Source organism: Saimiri boliviensis, chromosome 9, assembly GCF_048565385.1.
Source record: "Saimiri boliviensis isolate mSaiBol1 chromosome 9, mSaiBol1.pri, whole genome shotgun sequence".
Taxonomy (NCBI): Eukaryota; Metazoa; Chordata; class Mammalia; order Primates; family Cebidae; genus Saimiri; species Saimiri boliviensis.
In genome coordinates this window covers 99,294,164-99,303,223 of record NC_133457.1, presented here as the reverse complement: position 1 = coordinate 99,303,223, position 9,060 = coordinate 99,294,164, and positions in this window count along the sequence as shown.

Genomic DNA, 9,060 nt, shown 5'->3' with positions numbered 1-9,060 from the left:
AGTCCTGCTTAAATTATCTGGATCGTCATTATTTTATTTTAGCAGGCAATTAACTGAATTAGGTTCAGGCTACAAGTTCTGTCTCACCTGCTATGGGTGGTCGTTGTGGTGTCAGTTCATTTTCAGAGTCTTTGCTATACTTTTTGAATCCACCCCGTGCCACTCTGGGGTAAGTCTGACAGTCAGATGGTGATTTTTATTACAGTTGAGTTACCAAAGTCATTACAAAGCTTTCTTTTTACCAAGTACATGTGCAACTTGGTAGTGAGCCTGGGATTTCTCTTGGCTCATGCACAGATTTAAGGGATCCCTTTCTCCAGCTTTTTCCTTTCTAGAGGAACTGTCCGTGCTCCTAGCTAAGTCAGTCTCTCCATTTGTGCCTTGGAGTCTATCCTCTTTTATGTCCTGCTCCAGGACATCAGCCACTGCCACTCTCTTTCTCCTGAGTCATCAAATTTTCCCTCCCTATTGATTATCCCTATGAGTATACAGACATGCTGTATTATCTACCGTATTAAGAGAAAAAACTTTTCTTGGTCCCATAATCCTCCTTAGCCACTTAACCCAACACTTCTTAATATCCTTACTTAATATGCTTTTTAAAATCTTATTTCTCTGCTTTTCTATAAAACAAACCGAACTCCTCAAAAGACTTATTTATAGTCACTGTTTCAAATTAGTGTCTTTATTTCTTGAGCTCATTCTAATTAGGCATTTGTCCCTACCATGGCACCAAAACTGCTATTATCAAGGTCACTGAGGATCTCCATCAATAACCAACTCTCAGCCCTTACCTTATACCACCTACCCGCAGTATCATTGTGGTTACTTCCTCCTTAGAACACTTTTTTCACCTGGCTTCTGAGATTCCACTCTCTCGGCTCTCATCATATCTCACTGGCTACTCAGTTTTCTTTACTGGCGTCTCTTCAATTTCCAGCCTTTAAATGTTGGGGCATCCTCAGGGTTTAGTACTTGAATGTTTTCTCTGTCCACACTATTCATTAGGTGACCCCATCAGCTTTATGAGTTTACATATTATCTATATAGTGAGTTCTCAGATTCAGGTCTTCAGCCTAGACTTTTCCCTCAGCTGCAGACTTGTATAACAACTGCATTCTATCAGCATTTCGACTTGGATGTCTGATAAATATCAAACGTAATATGTACATAACAAATGCATTTCCCATTAAAACCTGCTTCTTCTATAGCTTTCCCATTTCAATAAATGGCATTGTAGCCTCCAGTTGCACAGATCAAAACCTCTGAGTCATTCCTTTGTAATGTAAACTTTACTGAGGCATAACACTAATATGGGAAAGTGCTCAAATTATAAATGTGTAACTCAATGAATGTTCACAAAGTGAGCATATTTATATAGTCAGCATCCAGATTAAGAAACAGGGCAGGTCAGGCAGGCGATACCAGGACTTTGGGAGGCCAAGGTGGGCGGAGCACGAAGGCAAGAGATCGAGACCATCCTGGCCAGCATGGTGAAACCCATCTCTACTAAAAATACAAAAATTAGCTGAGTGTGGTGGCAGGCACCTGAAGTCCCAGCTACTCAGGAGGCTGAGGCAAGAGAATCACTTGAACCCAGCAGGTGGAGGTTGCAGTGAGCCAAGATTGCACCACTGCACTCCAGCCTGGCAACAGAGTGAGACTCCATCTCAAGCAAACAAACGAACAAACAAAAACTCTCAGTCTGTAACAGAGTGGCTCTAACCTAACTCAGCCAGCTGCCCCTCTCAGGTTTATTCAAAATAAACCTATCCCTGTTGACCGTCAAGCTGCCCTTCGTGTTTCTCTCCTCTTTCTTTAATTCTTACAGCTATGACTAATCTTGTATATGTCTTTCAGTGAATATAGGTAAACATTTCCATTAGGCATATGCCTAGGAGGCAGATGTTCAGCTTTAGTAGATACTGCAGTTTTCCAAACAGTGGTTGTTTCATACCAATTTACCTTACTAACAGCAATGTAGGAAAGTTCTAATTGGCCTATATCCTTGTCAGTACTGTCTTTTCTTTCCTTCCTTGTTTGTCTTTTTCTTTTTAGCTATTCTGATGGGTAGATAGTGGTATCACATTGTGTCTTTAATTTGAATTTCTTTTTTTTTTTCTTTTTGAGACGGAGTTTTGCTCTTGTTGCCCAAGCTGGAGTGCAATGGTGCAATCTTGGCTGACTGCAACCTCTGCCTCCCTGGTTCAAGCAATTTTCCAGCCTCAGCCCCCCAAGTAGCTGGGGTTGCAGGTGCGTACCACTGCACCCAGCTAGCTTCTTGTATTTTTAGTAGAAACATCTTTCACCATGTTGGGCAGACTGGTCTCGAACTCCTGACCTCAGGTGATCTGCCTGCCTCAGCCTCCCAAAGTGGTGGGATTACAGGCGTGAGCCACCGCTTCTAGCTGAATTTCTTAGAGTCATTTTAAAATTCATCTTTCTCTTATATCCACATCCAGTCTGTCAACAAATGCTATCAGCTCTATTTTCACAAGTGTCCAACATCCGACTACTTTCACCATCTCTACTGCTAACACTCTGGTCCACGCCACCATCATTTTTCACCCATATTATTAGAATAGCCCCTAACAGGAATGTATGAGTATCCTCAGAGCCCCCTGATTATTGCTTTGTCCTTTAAGCTTTGTTTCCCCCAAGGTAGCTGTAGTGACGCTCTTTAAATGCAGGTCAAATCCTGTCAGTCCTCTTCTCGAAAGCCTCCAGTGGCTTTCCATCTCACTCAGAACAAATAGCAAAGTGCATAGAACTGGCTTCTTAGGCCCTCCATTATTTGCCTCCTGCTCTTTCTGTCCTCTTTGCCTGTACTGCTTCAGAGAAACCAGGCTCCTTGTTCATCAGATCAACCAAGCTTGCTCCTCAGGGCTTTTGCACTGGTTCTATCCAAATTTGATTGTTCTTCCCATGGCCACTCTTGCACTTCCTTCAGCTCTCTGCTCAACTGTCATCTTATTACAGAGGCCTTCCCTGATGACACTGTCTAAAGCAGCAACTCATCAACTCCTGGCACTTATTCTCCCTTTGACCTCCCTTATTTTTCTACCTATTTTCTTTTTATTTTTAAATTATACTTTAAGTTCTGGGATACATGTGCAGAACATGCAGGTTTGTTACATAGGTATACACGTGCCATGGTGGTTTGCTGCACCCATCAACCTGTAATCTACATTAGGTATTTCTCCTAATCCTGTTCCTCCCCTAGCCCCCCACCCCCTGACAGGCCCCAGTGTGTGATGTTACCCTCCTTGCGTCCATGCGTTCTCATCGTTCAACTCCCACTTATGAGTGAGAACATGTGGTGTTTGGTTTTCTGTTCTTGTGTTAGTTTGCTGAGAATTAATGGTTTTCAGCTTCTTCCATGTCCCTGCTAAGGACATGAACTCATCCTTTTTATGGCTGCATAGTATTTCATGGTATATATGTGCCATATTTTTTTCTACCTATTTTCTATGTATTATCTCTGACATTTAAAAAAAATTACTTGTTTAGGGTCTGTCCCTCCCAGTAAACTGTAGGTTCTAAGAGAGACTCTATTCCCACATTCCAAAACAGTGTCTGAACCATAGAAGTCACTCAATAATTTTCTTTTTCTTATTTAGTAATCCTAGTGACCCGACTCAATACATTTTTTAAATAAATGCATGAGAAATCGACAAATTGTGGAAAGCCCAGAAGAACAATAGCACTGAATAGTTACTGAAATGCCACATCAAATAAGGAATGCTTGAAGAAAGTAGGATGTTTAACCTAGAGAAAAAAAGATTTGGGAGAACAGGACCACTATCTTTGAACACATGTAGAACTGTCACATGTGGTTTTAGAGATCAGAACTTGGACGTGACAGGCTGAATACTTCCAGTAAGGAGGAGTTCACTACTTTGTGAAACAGCCAGTTCCAATATTGAATTGCTGGGTCAAAAAGTTACATTAAACTAACATTTATTTCTTTTTTACTTCCTCTCATTCATTAATCTGTTCTCTGAAGTTCCGCAGACCGAATCTAATCCCCTATTCACTTGCAATTGGAGGAAATAAAGCACCATGTTTAAGGAAATAAGAAACACTACAGGACTTTTGTTTTGCTGAGAAAAATATACAAACTGAAAAAGGAGAAGCTTAATAAAATAATGGATTTTGTTGTTTGTTTGTTTTGGTGGGAGAGGAGGGCAAGATTGTGAGAGGAAAGAGAAGGAAGAGAGATAAGTTCATTGATGGTTAGGGAAATCAGGCTTGGGGAAAAGAACAGAAATATCTAAGAATTGATTAAGTTTCTGCTGTGTGGGGTATGGTAGAGCCAGGATCCCCAGGAATTAATCAGTACAATATCCCTACATTGTGAGTTGGATCTATTTTTTGGGATATGTAGAAATCCTACAGTGAATGTGATGCAAGATTTAGGCTACCCACAAGAACCCTGTCACATGCAGGTCCACATTACAACAGACCTCTAGATATACCAAGGGATATTAGAGGAAATAGAGTTTTGGTTTCTTTACATTGGGTATAAGAATAATAACATTACCAGAAAATGAGAATAATAACATCTATAGAAAATGATTATAATATATGCCCTTCTTTCCTAATAAGCGTTTTAAGCATATCAATAAAATTTTTCACAACATAATAGAATAAAATGTTTCTGTGACTACAAAATGGTGCCTAAAAGTGAGTTGCTTATTAAAGTAAGGTGCAGATTGGATGAAGTAATTTCCTTCCTCAAAACTCTTCAACTCATTCATTCATTCAGCTGTTAATTGACTAACTTCTAAATTCCTGGCAGTTGTAGATACTAAGGATACAAAGATGAACAAGGTAATATTGCCTTAGAGGAGTAAATTGTTAACTATTGCCTATAGATGAAGTATAACTTCCTAGCATGGCATTCTTAATCTGGTACTAAAATTTGATTTCCCAAACATTTCCTTATGTAACTAATATTCAGAGAAACCACAGCAGATCATTAGCATTCCCCAAACATAAGGTGCATTTTTATCCACTCTGCCTTTGTGGTGTTTCATCAGTCAAGAATCCACTCATTATGTATTGATTCAAAACACAGGTATTAGACTCTTTCCTTGTGCCAGTCACTATGTTAGGTATCAGGAACACAGAGATAAGTAAGATATAATCTCTGCCCTCAAAGATCTTCACCTAGAAAAGGAGAAACATCTTTCCCCTTTTCACCTACTGTAATTCTCTTCTTCGAGGCCCAGATGAAATCTATGGCCTTTGTGTAGCCTTCCCAGGTCTCTTTCTTTCAGTACCTAGCTGTAATTACTTTGAATCTTTTTCATTCCTTCTGTGTTAATAAACTGCGTTGTACACTTCTCCTTCTAGACTATCAGTTCCTGGACAGAGATCATGTCTTACCCATTTTTGAATCCCTGCTAGCAATTAGCACAATTCTTTGCATAAAACAGACCTCAGCAACAGTTGGCAGAATTGGAAAAAGAATGGAGTCCAAAACCTAAACCTCAGGCCATCTGGCAGAGACGTAAAATCCAGACACACATGTTGAACTGAATTAAAAGATGGGGAATCCAGTAAGCCAAGCCACCCAGAGGGATACTGTTAGAATATGCCATTTGTTTACCTTTATTTCAGATCTGTTTATTTCTCATGTAAATTCCAACTGGAGCTCTAATAGTCTGGTTGCCACAGAAAAGACCCAAGCCAAACGTTCTAAGGTCAAAGAGGAATGGAACTTCTAGGACCCTTAAAGTTGTGCTAATGTCAGCCATCTGGACTTAGGAATGTAGAATCCTAGTCATCAGAGCCAGGAGATAGCTTAGTAGAGATTACAAACTTCCTCTCAGAGAGGGACACTGACTTATCCAAGGTCATGTAGCTGTGAACACATATTCACATGTGTAAGCATAAGCAGATGAACATACCATTCACTCTTCACCCTGTGTAGGAACTCCTAGAAATGAAGATCATACCTTCTCCCTAAAAGGTCAGAGTTATTCATCCCACTGTTTCCCTGATTATTTACCTCTCCTGCTTTTGGACATGGACATACATTTTCAGAGAATCCTACCAAGTAATACCTTACCTCTTTAACCTATGATTGCCAATGCCTCTCATGGAATGAGGTAGCAGCAATAGCTCGCAATCAAAAGTCAGAAGTCCCAAGTTCTAGTGCCAGTTCTTGTACCACCTCACTGTGGAACTTTGGGCAAGCCACTTATAGCTACCCAGCTTTAGTTTCACCATTAGTATAAGAGTGTTCAGGCTAGGCGCAGTGGCTCATGCCCGTAATCCCAGCACTTTGGAAGGCCCAGGCGGGTGTATCACTTGAGCTCAGGAATTTGAGACAAGGCTGTCTCTAACAAAAAAAAAATTCCCCAAATTTAGGTGGTCTTGGTGATGCATGCCTGTAGTCCCAGCTACTCAGGAGGCTGAGGTAGGAGGATCATTTGAGCCTGAGAGGTGGAGGCTGCAGTGAGTGAGCTATGATCATACCACTGTTCTCCAGCCTGGGTGACAGAACAAGACCCTGTCTCAAAAAAACAAACAAACAAACAAAACAAAAACAAAAACAAAAAAAAACCCAAAAAACGGGGTGGAAGGAGCCAGGTATGTGACTCAAGCCTGTAGTCCCAGCACTTTGAGAGGCTGAGGCAGGCAGATCACAAGAGATCAAGACCATTCTGGCCAACATGGTGAAGCCCTGTCTCTACTAAAAATACAAAAATTAGCTGGGCGTGGTGGCGTGTGCCTGTAGTCATAGCTACTTGGGAGGCTGAGGCAGCAGAATCACTTGAACCCAGGAGGCAGAGATTGCAGTGAGCTGAGATCTCGCCACTGTACTCCAGCCTGGGTGACAGAGCGAGACTTTGTCTCAAAAAAAAAAAAAAAAATAAAATAAAATAAAGAAAAATTAAGAGTGTTTAGTTCTAACATTTCACCATTCTTCTTCATTTTCTATGCAGACTCAGAGAAAGATAGACCAAACTATGGATTGAAGAAGCACAAAGAAGGAATTGACCTCATTGTTAACATGTTTTGCAGGCCACTGATTTAAACAGCTATTGCTTTTTTTTAAATCCAGATTTAAACTTATTTTATTATTACCATTTTGTAACATCTGTATTGAGATGTAATTCATATATCATACAGTCCAACCATTTAAGGTATACAGATCAGTGGTTTTTAAGCTATATTCAAATTTGTGCATCCGTCACTACAATTCTGTTTAGAACATTTTCATCACCACACACAAAACTCTGTGTCTTTTATAGACACTCTCTGTCACCACCCCATCCCCCAGCAGTAGACATCACCTACCTACTTTCTACCTCTATCTATAGATTGCCTATTCTGGGTGTTTCACGTAAATTGAATCATATGGTATGCAGTTCTTTGTGACTGGCTTCTTTCACTTACCATGTTTTTAAGGCTCATCCATGTTGTAACAGGTATCAGTACCTCATTTTTATAGCTAGACAGTATTCCATTGTATTAATATACTATACTTTGTTTCTCCATCAATTAGTAGACATTTGGATTATTACCATTTTTGGCTATTATGAATAATGCTGCTGTGAACATTCATGTACAAGTATTTACACAAGTGTATGTTTTCAATTTTCTTGGGTATATATTAGGAGTGGACTTGCTGGATCACATAATAACTCTATGTTTAACTTTTGGAAGAACTGTCAAATTATTTTCCAAAGAGCTATACTATTGCCACAAGCAATGTGATGAAGCTTCTAATTACTTCACATTCTCGCTAACACTTGTTATTGTCTGTCTTTTTTCCTGTAGCCATTCTTTTTTATTTTATTTTATTTTTCCATAAGTTCAATAACGTATAGGTGGCATTTGGTTACATGAGTAAGTTCTTTAGTGGAGATTTGTGGCACCCATCACCTGGGCAGTATACACTGCACCATATTTGTAGTCTTTTATCCCTCACCCCCTCCCACTCTTCCCTCCAAGCCCCCAAAGTCCACTGTATCATTCTTATGCTTTTGCATCGTCATATCATATTTTGATTTCCACATATCAGTGAGAACATACAATGTTTAGTTTTCCATTCCTGAGTTAATTCACTTAGAATAATAGTCTCTAATCTCATCCAGGTCATTACAGATGCTGTTAATTCATTCCTTTTTATGTCTGAGTAGTGCTTCATCATAGATATATACCAGAGTTTCTTTATCCACTTGTTGATTGATGGGCATTTGGGTTGGTTCTATGACTTTGCTATTCTGAATCATATTGCTATAAACATGCATATGCAAATATATATATATATATATATATATATATATATATATTTTTTTTTTTTTTTTTTTTTTTTGAGACGGAGTTTCACTCTTGTTACCCAGGCTGGAGTGCAATGGCGCCATCTCGGCTCACCGCAACCTCTGCCTCCTGGGTTCAGGCAATTCTCCTGCCTCAGCCTCCTGAGTAGCTGGGATTACAGGCATGCACCACCATGCCCAGCTAATTTTTTGTATTTTTAGTAGAGACAGGGTTTCACCATGATGACCAGGATGGTCTCGATCTCTTGACCTCGTGATCCACCCGCCTCGGCCTCCCAAAGTGCTGGGATTACAGGCTTGAGCCACCGCGCCCGGCCGCAAATATCATTTTTAAATAATGATTTCTTTTCCTCTGGGTGGATACCCAGTAGCGGCATTGCTGGATCAAATGGTAGTTCTACTTTTAGTTTTTATGGAATTTCCACACAGTTTTCCATAGCAGCTGTGCTAGTTTACATTCCCACCAGCAGTATAGACATGTTCCCTGACTGCTGCATGCATGCCAACATCTACCGTTTTTTGATTATAGCCATTCTTACAGGAATAAGGCGGTATTGCATTGTGGTTTTGATTTACATTTCCCTGATCATTAGTGATGTTGAGCTTTTTTTCATGTTTGTCGGCTATTTGTATATCTTCTTTTGACAATTGTCTGTTTGTGTCCTTAGCCCACTTTTTGATGGGATTGACAGTTTTTTGTCTTACTGATTTGTTTGAGTTCATTGTAGATTCTGGATATTAGTTTTTTGTCAGATGTATAGAT